Here is a 15160-nt window from a genome sequence, read left to right on the forward strand (position 1 = left end):
CAGATATCTCGCAAGTATCTGGCACAACCATAGTTCTCAATGCATGTGTCCCCTCCTGAAATGAGATACTGAAATTCTGTGTTTGAAAGAATTTTTTTTACACATCATGTATTCATCAGAGAAATATTTTAAAACTCAGGAAGGAAAATTAATAAGTGTTATTTAATGACAGAAAATCTGCTTAAAATCAATGGTGATGTTTTCATATTATGTCCCGAGGAAACGTATTTAGGATATGGTTGCCAAAAAACCTTCTGAGAGGTTATAAATGTGTTGCTATGTAAACATGACCAGCTTGCCTTTGACGGAGTCTGATCAAGTAATATTAAGTGCTATCAGCTTACTCATAAGCATTATGTCAAATTTTTACATCAGATATTTCAACTGAGTTGCAGGCCTACAAGATTTTATCTTCATTTAACTGGTAGAAATCTTTCTAAACATCAAAAGACATATTTCAAATTTTGAAAATATCATTTAATACATTTTTTCCTAAATTTTCATCATAATGTAGAGAAGCTTCATTACAAGATTGTCAAAAAACTGGCCAATAATGAAGGAAGGTAAATGTTGTTCAAAACTTTTCAACATGTGGGTATAATTGTACACTATAATGATACTTCACTCACAAGATAACTACCTTCAGGTTGAGAAGAATGTCTTAGCACCTGATCAGGGTGTTTATATGTACAGAGTTTGAGCTGAATGGTCAATGTCTGGTCTTGGCACCTGACCACAGACTGAGCAGGGTGTTTATCTATAAGTTCAAACAAACCAGCATGTCTACCAATACAATATCACTAACAGGTCAAACAAACCATTAAATGAAAGCAGCTACTGTTATTCCTGGGGTAGCACTCACTGGTTTTATCAGACACATCATCTGAGATCTAACTATACTAGTCCTGTCTACTGACCAAATCAATGGACCTTACATACAAACAATCTTGCACGAAACAAGTTTGATAGAGAGTATAAGTTTTGCTGCCAGGATTGGAGAAGGTTTTTGAGTCATTAGTAGATCAAAGCATGTTATTTGCAACAAAATGAGAAATAGAAACTTAACTTCAATATTTGTTCTGGAATAAGGTGGCCCATGGGGCCAATAATTCAAATTTTACTCCAAAATTGGTTGGTTGGCTTATTACCTGGCATGGGTTTATTGCAAAATCAATCTGAAATATTAACAACTTCTGCATTGACTGACCTTTCTGCTAAATAGCCAATATCAGTATAACTGACAGATCCATTCGTCTGTAGACCACACCTTTTTAATGAACAAATCATTTTACTTTTGAAGATCTCATATAGTATGAGAATGCCATTGGTTGACTAAAATCCCTAAATCATGATGTCAAATTTTTTTCAACAATTTTATCTCTCTAAATCATGATATCAAACTTTTTCTGCAATTATATCAGTTTCTTTCACTCCATAACATAATATATCCTGTTTTAGGGGAAAAAAATTAATAAATAAAAAAAATTCCTACAGCTAATTAGCCATTAAAAAGATGTGCCTTAGATAAAAATCAGGCAGTTGAGTAAACATTCCTGTAGGTTTATTGATAGGAATATGCTGCCTCCAGTTCATTCAAGATAGCAACAAGTTTCTTTGACTTCAGTGAAACATAGCCATATATTTTTTACTGATTGAATGGTATAAAATATCTTTTTCTCATGCTCTCTTGTTTTCCTATCAATCAGTAACTTAAATATTCAATAACATTAGACCAAAGTGTCTCCTACCATTAAAATGATAATTACTGCTAAATCAATTATACTCCTCATAAACTTTGCTAGGCCTACACAATTTAAAAACATTCAGAATGACACCAGACATGAAATGTGAGATGTACAAATAAGATTATCCCACACATTTACTGACACATATATACATTTAACTACACACATATATATTTAACTATACTTGTCAATCCAGTTTAATAAAATATATAAATTAATTTGATTTCAATTCCATCAAGGGTTGAATAACTAAAATACGACAGATAATGAATAAATTTAATTTAGATTTCTTAACATCTGGATGAATCCTCTTGAGTATTTTTAAGTTGTCATAACAAAATCATTGACATAAGTAAGGATTCTAATTGAACCAACCCCAGGGAGAATGATAACTTCAGCCATATCCTCGTAGATTCCTAACAAGGCATTCATGTGCATGACATATATTTGTGTAGGCTTTAATGATCACAAAAAAGGGTAGTAATTGGGACATATTTTGTACTGTTTAGTGCTATGCACACAGAAACAGGATCTTTTCTCTATTTTGAATAGACATATAACCATACATTCACTAGTTTCATAGCCGTTCATTCAATGCAAACTTGATAGCCCAGTCAGCTTTACTTTCAGTAAAAAGTCTGAATTGTGAAAAGGTTGTTGAGCTAGGAAAATTTGTTTTCAAAATGTTCTACATAATTGTCTTAAAATAGATACATTACAACAATATGTCACAGACTGTAACTGCATGCAGGTACATGATTTCAATCTTTTGTAAGTAGATAAATATTCTATCATCAGACATTTATAAAAACAACTTCTAAACATAGACAACTTCTCTAACTTGAATGGTTATTGTAACCTACTAATGTTCTTAGAAGCATAATTCAGTGAATTCCTCATTAAGTCAACAATATTGACTAATCAAATTATTGACTGAAGCCTGTAATCTAAATTCTGTGACTTTTTGTTGTTAAAAAATAGACTAAATGGTCTTACCTTTCTCCTGATCCTTCCAAGAGACCTCTTTTTCCGTATTGTTTGGTGGAAGTTTGGCTAGATGTTTACTGCCATTTTCCTACAAAAACAGAGCAATGAAGTTGTAGTGGATCAATTACAACACACTGTAATACACAGACAGTCAATTCTTGCTCCAAGAAAGATTCAGGAAATGTTGAGAATCATAATGGCACATCAATCACAGCAGACACTATAGAATAGATCCAACTCCTCCACAGAGAAAAACCCAACTAGCACACGTCATCCTACATATTGACATCATATAGCTTCCATGCTAATTATCTGGGTGCTGCATCAGGCTGAGCCAGAGAATTCAAATTCTACAACTTTCACAAGAACTTTTAAGATAAAAAGAAAAAAAATCACAGTTTCTACTATACCTTTCTCCAAGAGAGAGTGAGAAAGTTTTGGTTAACCCACCACAAACTGTGTGTGTATATATGTGCAGGCTCAAGGATTAAGTTGTGTGTATATCAGACACAGGCTGGTGATTCTCAATGGTAAACAGAAAGTAGACCCCTATGGTTCCAGTTGACTGCCCGCACTTGTTGTGTAACACATGGGTCTCACTACTGCACTGGTTACTGACTTGTTCCAGACTGTACAGTATATGTATCTGCCAGAAGGTTTGTGTGTATGCCAATATAAAATGGATCTATATGCTTTTTGACAAGCAGTATCTATTACTAATGATCAGGAAGATTTGTAGAGACCAGGGGGTCAAGTAAATGGAACAAGATATACAGAGCCATGGATGTCTAGGGGTCAGAAATGGAACAGTGGTGTGAGGACAAGGAGAATACCAGTAAACCATGTAATATTTCTACATATGTCAATTACAGCCCTTTATCTAAATCCAAAGAAAACAAAGCACTGTTAGCTTAATCATGATTTTTTTCCACCTACATTTTTTTCTTCAAAATTAAATGTTATGCATTATTAAAAAAGAAGTAGAAAAAATTCATCATAAAAAGAAATTGAACTGAAAATTAACTGCAAATGATGCTAAAGCTGACAACATTTTAAGGGAGACAGATTATTACATAGGTACAGGGCTTTATAAGGTAGATTAGTACCTAAACAGTTACACCTGAGTGAATCACTATGTGTGTCTGCCATAGGGCATGCACGTTCAAAGTTAGCCAACATTACTGGCTTTAGTAAGAGGTAAATTGGATGCAGATTTAATGTTTGATGTCTTGTTAGTGGGAGGACAGCTCTGTGATGAATGCCATACAGCCAATTTACCCTCAATGTTAAGTCTTAATTTACGAGGCCATGCTCACAGCTAAACCATGTGTAGAGATAAATACTTCCTTTCCGGATTCATTCACACACTGTCTACAATTTTTTTCAGATGAAAAGTTTCAGGAAATGTTCTAGCTATATGACTTTAACTATTTTCATTTCTAAACATGGAGACATTCAAATATATATAGAAAAAGTGTGAAGTCATCTGTAGTTAAGAAAGAGAGGCAATAGAGACAATTAATTAGAAGAAAAAAGAAAGATATAGATATAATCTAAAACTATGAAAGTGACAAGACAAATAATCTGACAGAAGTAAAGAGAACGACCAGGACTGATAAAAGGGTTATACCATTATTGATAATCAGAAGATCTTTCAATGATTTTAGGAATATTTATCATACTTAGCTGAATCTATTGTGCAAGACATAAAATTCCTTGCTTCAATTGAAATCAGCACCATTGATTGCAACTATTTTTTTTGATACATAAATAGTAGCAATAACCTTGACCTTCAAATCCTGCAGCACAAACTCAGTTGTTGATGATTTTCTATCAATAATGAGAGCAAACTTTATTTGGAATCCTTAAACAAAAATTCATTCAAAGCATCTTCATAATAAAGTTTCATCAAAATCCCTTAAGAAAGGAAACAGCAAGAGTAATGTCACTGAATCAGCTGATTTTCTTCACATAATGATAGTGACCTTGACTCTGGTGCCTTCAAACACAAACTTATCGGACATATTTTCAAAGATGACCTTGATCAAATCCCTTAAAACTAGAAAATGCTAGTAAGACATGAATGCCTCTCATCCAATATATATACCTATAATTGTTTTAATTGTTTGATGAATTTTCTGAAGCTGTCACATTTGACCGTTTAATTCTGACTGATGACCACCTTAAATACAATGAAGATATAGTAAGATATGATATTGATTCAGAATGGAATTGGACAGGATGTGACACTGTCATGATTCATATTTCGTGGGTAAGTATTTTTTGGCGATTTTATTAATTTCCGGATATATTTATATCCTGACCCAGAAATTAGGCACCACCGGGTGGGTGCTTGACACACGGTCACGGAACATTGAGGTGGTGATACATGTCAGGTTTACAGGCCGAGAACCAGACATTGGTTGCGAAAGAATCTACCCACAAACGGGGTAAGTATTTGCTCATTGTGTCTGTTCTTGTGTCGATGACTTTGTGTTTCCTTTCCTCGTCGGGTTATTTTTATAGTTATATTTATTGGTGTGCATGTGTTGTTTGGGTGAGGTACAGGTGCGCGCTAATCATGCGTGACATGATTACGTGCTCAGTTTTCCAGTATGGTTCAATTTCCAATACTTTGTTTGTACAGTTTGTTTACAGCTTATATTACTGAATAACTTTCTCGGTTTATTCAGAATAATGTTAGTTGTTCTTTATGAAATTGAATTCTAAGTGAGCTAATTTTAAGTGAGAATTATAGTATTAAAACGTTTATGTAACGTAATATTCACATGTGAATAATATGCTGTATTATATCAGATACGTGTATGTCTAATATAGAGATTGCTAGTTGTTTGGTGTGTGGTAGATGTTGTAGGTTATAGGTATTTTTCACATCTGTATTTTACAGATGTGTGGTTTATACGTTGGGGCATGACCTCCGTTGGATGAGACACCAGCATACGTCCCAAGAGACTATATTGGTTCCACGGTACAATGAGGGTCTCGCCGGACTGCCTACCCAAAATGCACTCAAGGCATGTAGGAGTCGGAGATCTGGGGGCCTGAGTGCTGTGGCCCCAGTATCCTATTGTGACTTCCCATCATCTGTGGAAGCAGTGACGACAATTCTGAGTGATGTCGTTGGTGACGATCCTGAGCAGGACAGGGTTATTGATCTTAATGCTGTGACACCATAAACGTCATTACGTCATGGTGAAGTATTGAGCTTTACTACACGCATGAGTTGAAGGACATAGGTAGCCACGACGACAACGACTACAAGATTGATGAACGTTTCGTTCTGTGTTCTTACTCGAAGGCCGTGGACATTGAACTCTAGTTATAGGATTTTCTTTAACTCCATATTGTAGATATTCATTCGTGCAAGAGTTTTCATAAGGAGGAGTGTAAATGTGTGTGTGGTCAAGAGACGAGATATATTCAAATGTATATTGGTGTATATTTGTGTAAATAAATTGTAAATATTGTATGTGATTGTCTCCCTTGTTTGTATAGGTATCGTCACCGTTCTCCCACACTACAGACACAAAAGGTCACAGATGGACAAAATGCCACTACCTCCTCTCAAATGGTAGGAGCATAAAAAGGAAGTCACAAGTGATGTCTCTCAATTCAATGATTTTCTAGAAATTGTAACGGTGACCTTGACCTAAGAATCCTGTAATATATGAAGTTGAGACATAATGAGACTGAACTTGACAGACATGGTTAAAATTTATTATCTCATCCTCACTCCTCTATGAAATGGAGGATAATACACGTCTTTTAGATTTGAAATCTTAAATAAATTATTTGAAAACTACCAAGTACTTCAGGATGATAATTTAAAGAAATTGAATTGTGGAAGTAACAATTCATCAACTAAGCCAATTATGAATTTTTTTTTACTTAATAGGAAATGGTTGTTGAACTGAATGACCACAAGATTGTCAGAGAAAGAAGAAAGGAACTGTTAAAGCTTCAATGTAAACAATGTAAACAAACTGTTAAAAGCAATTTCAAAGTTGCTATAGAAGCCAATTTGATCTACTTCCTGTAGAAATGTCCCCTCAACATCACGGAAGATGTAATTCCAGCTTGCCAGACTAGAGCATTGATGTTTGCAAGGAGATATACATTCCCTCAAAGTTGGCTTGGTTGCATAACTATTGGCTGTGGATCAAGTATGTTTTATGTAAATATCATCAGAAAATCCAGCATCAATTGGTCATCAGTGAGTGGTGTGAAGCCTTGGCAAGAACACTGATTGATTTGTTTATTGTGACAAGTGATATATATATACATATATACACATTTATCTTAATTAAATAATAAATTCTGACAGATTACTATTTTTGCAGCCAATAGTTCGTTATATAAGCCATATTTACCCCTTTCATGGTGAGAATTTTTTTCACTTTTTTTTTTGTTTGTCTTTTTTTCTATTTATGATATCAAATATTCCATATTCATAAAACAAAAAATGCCTGTAATGTAAGTGTTCACTAACAGGTGCTACTTTAGTTTTATAACGAGATATTCTAATCATTTATCTAAAAAAAAAATTTTGAAGATAGTTATATTCTAATCCAAAATTGATCTGAAAGTTGTTTAAAGTCAAGTTAATGGCAGATGACTGATTTCTGATGTATGAATTCTTATAAATATGTAAGAACACTTAATATCTAACTCTATTGTTTTCAATTATTGTAATAACATGGTTCTGAACAAAAATTGAATTAAATATTCTCCTTCACACAACAAATCTATAAATAACCTTGAGTGTATCCTTTGACAGAAAATGGATTTATCTTTACCATGGATAATTTTCAGGATTCCTGGTAAATTAAGTTGTTACTTGTCTGGGCGGGGACCTGCAAGAATTACTTCAGGGTTCAACAGAATCCATATATCTGGTGGTATAACTAAGATAAGGGAAATGTCTACAGAGGCTGAACACCAATTCCAGTAATTTTACAGGTCCTGGAATTACGTAATTCTACACTCCTCATCCTGATGCAAGTCTTATCCAATCACTGCTGCGGTATCTCTTCAGACAAGATCCAAGGAATGCTTTATATCGGACCTGATATTTCTATAACTATTAGTGATTGGGAATTGCATAGATAGGAAGTCATTTTTAGAACAGCAGAAATATGACGGATGCATTTGGGAACAGGAAGGCTGAAGCCCATTTGCTCACTATTTCCACAGGCTTTATCACTTAAATCTACCAATTAAACAGGCACTTTTAAAGGAAATGTCAGATAGAATCCTTCTTTTCCACTAGTATCAGGTAAAAATGTCTATATGACGAAAAAAGTATATTTATTTTCTTATATATACAAAAAAAACTTTCTTCCTTCAGCACATATTAGTTATGTTGACCAGATTGAAGCACAGAAAGGAGAAAATCAAAGTACCAGGGAAAAACTAAGATTTGATGATCAAATTGAAAGGGCAGAGTGTTATAACTTCACCACACAATCAACAATAATCTCCTTTTCTGATGATGTACTGGTATTAGACAAATTGATCTTTACATTACTAAACAGCATATTCTTTTGTCTGAATGTTGAGGTTAAGACCAACAAGATCTTCTTAAATTTTTCAGGCCAAAACATATCATATTTAACATGAGAAATTTTGCAGGTGAATGTGACCAATATTGGCCTAAACACAAATACCAACAGTTGCTGACAAAACCACATTTGATAACTGTATGCAAAATATCTTTCCAATTAAAAACCTGACTTTTAGCTATAAAAAACATTTTTGAGAAAAAATGAGGTATTACCTCCCCTTGCCTGCTGATTAATCATTGGTTGGAAAAATAAAGAGTTCATTCATTAATTGTATCATAACCATGTCGAATGCAACATTAAAAAAAAATGAATAAAAAAAGATAGAGTGAGATATTTTACATTCATACTAGGCCCTTACTAAATGATATCTAAGTTTACTTCAGCACTAAAATACCTCATTTTAATAAAAATTCTGGTCTTAGCAATAACCCCAAAAGATTTTAAAAGTTTAACATTAAAAGTGCATCTTTCACATGATATATCTATATATACATAATGGGCTAATCCTACAGGAATCATGATACTATAATAGTTTTGTAATGGCACACAGAGGTAAGCTACAGCGCCCCTCCAACACCTCTACCATAATATCTCATGAATTATCTCCCCTGCTGATAGATAGATTACACCAGCAGTTTTATATTTTCAAACAAATATGATTCGAAATAGATCAGTGTTCTTCTTTCGAAAAGCTGCACTAGTAGAAGGAAACCCCTTAAATGAATACATTACTCTTATCAACATGGACATAGTTTGAGAAAAGTTCAAACAAAGATCCAGTCATTTGCTATATAAATGATTTTTTGTGATTTGTGATTGGTGTCGTTTTGGGGAGAGGGGGAAGACACATGGGCACTTATTGGGTCGAATACCAGGAAACTCTGTTTGGCTCAACATAATACTGCTACTGCACCCATACTCCCAATATGCATTTTTTTTTTCTTATTTCTCCATATGTTTTCCTCAGTTATAGCACCCAATGACCTCTTTAGACAAATGGTAGCAGCATCACAATGAGTATTATTTCAATCACCAACAACCAGCAAACTGTTAAAAACAGAAAACAGAAATTACATCTTGACATCTTTATATCAGTTTAAAAGATGTGAACACAACATGATTGTAAATTTGACTATAAAAAAAATCAAAACATCATTTTGTTTACCTGTTTGACAACTTTTTAAAGTACCATAGAACTTTTTAAAACTCATTTTCATCTATTAACCCCAAATGAAGAAAATATACTAGCAGAAAAAGGAAACTGCATGAGTATAATATGCAATCACTCGACAGCATATCAGAAATCGCCAAAAAAATTTCAACAGGGTTTTATCTGACCTTTAACACCAGCTCAATTGATAAGGTTATTGCATCAGTAGCATCTTGGATAGAGATCAGTTTTCACAGACGTTCTCTAAACAAAAATCAGCTCATCAATACTGTGTATGTCCACCATTGGAATCAATGCATGCTAGACAACGACACTTCATTGATCCAACAAGTGTGCTGAAAAATGTCTGCGGAAAACCATTCCATATTCATAAAAGTGCAGATGCTTTTGGAGGTGACGTAAGCGATACTGCATCTCATCCAACTTGCTCTATAGGAGACATATCCGGTGACATTATGGGCCAGGGTAGCACATTGACATTGTTCTGGAGCAAAAAGTCGGTGACAATACAGCTGTGTGAAGTGAGGGCAAGCATTATCATGTTGCCACATGGCATTACATTGCTTCACAAACGGAAGGATGTGAAGCCGGATGATTTTGTCATCATATCTGAGGCCTGTAAGTGTGCCATCCACAACCACAAGAGCTGTTCTGCCACAAATTAAGATGCCACCCCACACTATGACACAACCTCCGCTGAATGGACATCATTGATTTACACAACTGTCACTGAAACGTTCATCAACATGATGGTACACTCTAGAACAACCATAGCTGCTGTCAAGATGAAACCTGGGCCCGTTTTCATGAAACCATTCTCATGCTCAAGCATAGATTTTGTGCTCAAGCAGACTTTTTTATAAATAGCATAAATCATAAAAAATGATACAAATGTCAAACTTAAACATCGAATATAACTTTGACTTGAAGTCCTTTCAAATTTTTTCTTGAAATCTTTGGCAAAATCAGCCTTATTTATTAATTTTCAACTTAAACAAGACATGAGGGTTGAGCACAAGATTCATGCTTGAGCATGAGAACAGTTTCATGAATACGGGCCCAGAACTCATCTGTAAAGAGAACATATGCCCAGTCCTGCTCAATGAAGTGTATGTGTTGTCTACACTAGGCTAAACATGCCACACTATGACTTTGCTGGAGAACAGGCTGAATGTCATGAGCATATGCTTGTTCAAGCAATCAATTATGCAGTTTGAGGACTAATTCTTCTAAGGTCAGGAATACTTCTAGCCATCAAAGAAGCAGTTCTAAGTGGTTCACAGAGATGAAAGACCCGGAATAACGTATTCCAGCAATTAGATGTTACGCATGGAGGTTCTGACCGAGGCCGGTCTCTGGTTATCCCAAACTGTTGGTAGCGTCTGCATAAAGTCCCTACAGTATTTCGGTGCATATCAAATTGTTTGGCAATGTCAGAATGACGTATACCAAAATTACAAAATTATGCTGGTCCTGTGTGTTACAGATATTTACACTATGCTCTAACACAGGTTGATGCGACAAACTTGTTTGTGATTGACAGCTGGCCAAAAAAGAACATGAAAATGAAGACGTATATGAAGTATTTGAAGTTTCACTGTTACAAAGTTGGAAAACTGATTGAATTTTGCAGGTTTCAATTTTTTTTAATCACTGGCTTATTTCCATGTTAAATATGAACTTCATTTGTATACGTTTCAAATGATATTCCCAGTATATTACAGTCAAACTAGATTCAAAATTTTGCACTTAAAAAATGTTTTAGTTAATCTTTGCCAACCTCATAGTTACTTTATAAATGAAGTGATGCTGAACATTTCCTAATGAAGAGTATACATCAATGATTATGGGTGTTGCCTTTAACACTTATCAAGTGACACATATAGTAAAATATTTATGATAAATTATGTTCTATCATCAGACACAAAGAGCTACTACACTTTCATTTCAATCATTATTTTTTAATTAATTTTGACATTTGATCAGTCACAACAGTCACCACCCAGGAGATACATACTTTAATGTCACAAAATGAACGATCTCAGGGCAACTGTCATGAGGGAATGAGATATAAATCTCATCAAAAACTTCAAAAATATATGAAACCAGTATATTTGGAATCTATATAACATATACATCTTTAGACAAATGGTAGCAGCATCACAATGAATATTATTTCAATCAAAACACATGTTGATATCTTTATATCAATTTAAAAGATGTGAACAAAACATGATTGTAAATTTGACTATAAAAAAGATCAAAACATCATTTTGTTTACCTGTTTGACAACTTTTTAAAGTACCATAGAACTTTTTAAAACTCATTTTCATCTATTAACCCCAAATGAAGAAAATATACTAGCAGAAAAAAGAAACTGCATGGGTATCAATCACTCGGCAGTATATCAGAAATCGCCAAAAAAATTTCAACAGGGTTTTAACTGACCTTTAACACCAGCTCAATTGATAAGGTTTATTGCATCAGTAGCGTCTTGGATAGAGATCAGTTTTCCAAACATTCTCTAAACAACTTTCAGCTCATCAATACCGTGTATGTCCACCACTAGAATCAATGCATGCTTGACAACGACACCTCATTGATCCAACAAGTGTGCTGAAAAATGCCCGCGCAAAACCATTCCATATTCATAAAAGTGCACATGCTTTTGGAGGTGACGTAAGCGATACTGCATCTCATCCAACTTGCTCTACAGGAGACATATCCGGTGACATTATGGGCCAGGGTAGCACATTGACATTGTTCTGGAGCAAAAAGTCGGTGACAATACAGCTGTGTGAAGTGAGGGCAAGCATTATCATGTTGCCACATGGCATTACATTGCTTCACAAACGGAAGGATGTGAAGCCGGATGATTTTGTCATCATATCTGAGGCCTGTAAGTGTGCCATCCACAACCACAAGAGCTGTTCTGCCACAAATTAAGATGCCACCCCACACTATGACACAACCTCCACTGAATGGACATCATTGATTTACACAACTGTCACTGAAACGTTCACCAACATGATGGTACACTCTAGAACAACCATAGCTGCTGTCAAGATGAACCTGGGCCCGTTTTCATGAAACCATTCTCATGCTCAAGCATAGATTTTGTGCTCAAGCAGACTTTTTTATAAATAGCATAAATCATAAAAAATGATACAAATGTCAAACTTAAACATCGAATATAACTTTGACTTGAAGTCCTTTCAAATTTTTTCTTTGAAATCTTTGGCAAAATCAGCCTTATTTATTAATTTTCAACTTAAACAAGACATGAGGGTTGAGCACAAGATTCATGCTTGAGCATGAGAACAGTTTCATGAATACGGGCCCAGAACTCATCTGTAAAGAGAACATATGCCCAGTCCTGCTCAATGAAGTGTATGTGTTGTCTACACTAGGCTAAACATGCCACACTATGACTTTGCTGGAGAACAGGCTGAATGTCATGAGCATATGATTGTTCAAGCAATCAATTATGCAGTTTGAGGACTAATTCTTCTAAGGTCAGGAATACTTCTAGCCATCAAAGAAGCAGTTCTGAGTGGTTCACAGAGATGAAAGACCCGGAATAACGTATTCCAGCAATTAGATATTACGCATGGAGGTTCTGACCGAGGCCGGTCTCTGGTTATCCCAAACTGTTGGTAGCGTCTGCATAAAGTCCCTACAGTATTTCGGTGCATATCAAATTGTTTGGCAATGTCAGAATGACGTATACCAAAATTACAAAATTATGCTGGTCCTGTGTGTTACAGATATTTACACTATGCTTTAACACAGATTGATGCGACAGACTTTTTGTGATTGACTGCTGGCCAAAAAAGAACATGAAAATGAAGACGTATATGAAGTATTTGAAGTTTAACTGTTACAATGTTGGAACACTAATTGAATTTTGCAGGTTTCAATTTTTTTTAATCAATGGCTTATTTCCATGTTAAATATGAACTTCATTTGTATACGTTTCAAATGATATTCCCAGTATATTACAGTCAAACTAGATTCAAAATTTTGCATTTAAAAAATGTTTTCGTTAATCTTAGCCAACCTCATAGTTACTTCATAAATGAAGTGATGCTGAACATTTCCTAATGAAGAGTATACATCAATGATTATGGGTGTTGCCTTTAACACTTATCAAGTGACACATATAGTAAAATATTTATGATAAATTATGTACTATCATCAGACACAAAGAGCTACTACACTTTCATTTCAATCATTATTTTTTAATTAATTTTGACATTTGATCAGTCACAACAGTCATCACCCAGGAGATAGATACTTTAATGTCACAAAATGCACGATCTCAGGGCAACTGTCATGAGGGAATGAGATATAAATCTCATCAAAAACTTCAAAAAGATAAGAAACCAGTATATTTTGAACCTATATAACATGTACAATTTGAGAAATAATATTTTCATTTCATTTATATATATATATATTATATATATGTTCACCAATCATTTTTTTTCTTTGTTTATTTTTGTTGAAATTTGGCAAATAATTTTTGCTTTCAAATTCAACCAACCCCTAAGGAATGCATCAGTAGAAAAATCGAAGACACATTCACACACAAATTTCGTAATGCACATCCTGATTATGGGTGATGGAAAATAAAAGCAAGCCTTCAAAATTCCATTTAACAGAGAAATGCTTCTGACACTTAGGTCATGACAGGCATGATGACGGCTATGGATTACTCTTCCAGTGGAAAAATTCCATTAGCTCTGTCTGCTCTCATTTAACAATTACAGATCAATTTGTTGTAAAGGACAGGATAAAGGAACATGAGTTATTTCCCCTTGTGCATGCACCATTGTTTGTATTCTATTGTGAATCACAAGCAAATATGTCTGGGATCTTATGGCAATGTTACAAATATGATAATAATTCAGTGATTCTTAAAAATGTGTCAAACTTATAAATAAAACATAGGGGTGAAAAGGTATGAAGTATAGTTTCAATAAAGTGTTTTTCTTATAGGTTTTGTATATTATACAATAACAAAAGTAAACCATGCAGTAGATAGGTAATTAATTCCTTACTCTCTATTTTACTCAGTGCTGGTAAGAATTTGTGAGAATGCCAAACCGTATATAACAAAAAAGCTTCTGATTAGTTTAATGCTGTAATGGAATTGACTAAACCATCAGAACATTGCACTGTTTCACCCTTGTGTTAGAATATATACCTCAGCTAAACTACAATCTGATCCATTTTAAAGAGGTTACTTGCCTGAACTGGACTGTTATGATGTACTAAGGCTACAGTTGGATAAACCTTGGTTGGAATCCCACAATGTCCTCCATCTGTCACAAATACACGTTTTGTTCTTTCCCTAAAAATGCAATGACATCTGAATCAGCATGAAAAGTACAAACCTTTGGTTAGATATCCAACAGAATATTTGTATTGAGTTTGCTTTCAATCATCATTGATCTTCTTGAAATCACTTACCAGACATCGGGACCTATATCAGTCACAAGGCACCTCACAAGACCCAAAGAATATGTCATATTAACAAGGTACCTCACTAGACCTAGGGACCATGTCAGTCACAAGGCACCTCACTAGACCCAGGGACCATGTCAGTCACAAGGTACCTCACAAGACCCAAAGAACATGTCATATTAACAAGGTACCTCACTAGACCC

General features: G+C 34.6%; 1 protein-coding gene across 1 annotated transcript in view; it reads right to left on the reverse strand.

Annotated features, from left to right (window-relative positions):
• The window catches only part of LOC132551509 (inositol 1,4,5-triphosphate receptor associated 1-like), a 75713-nt gene extending 72522 nt beyond the window's left edge, over window positions 1–3191 (reverse strand). Inside the window, exons 1-2 of the mRNA XM_060215661.1 lie at window positions 3143–3191; window positions 2742–2820 (exon numbers count right to left, since the gene is read on the reverse strand). The gene's annotated coding sequence lies outside the window, so the exon portion shown is untranslated. The remainder of the gene's footprint in view (window positions 1–2741; window positions 2821–3142) is intronic.
• Between the last annotated feature and the right edge of the window lie 11969 nt (window positions 3192–15160).

The sequence above is a fragment of the Ylistrum balloti genome, unplaced genomic scaffold (assembly GCF_031769215.1).
Source record: "Ylistrum balloti isolate Yb309-2 unplaced genomic scaffold, AGI_CSIRO_Ybal_v1 Utg370204, whole genome shotgun sequence".
Taxonomy (NCBI): domain Eukaryota; kingdom Metazoa; phylum Mollusca; class Bivalvia; order Pectinida; family Pectinidae; genus Ylistrum; species Ylistrum balloti.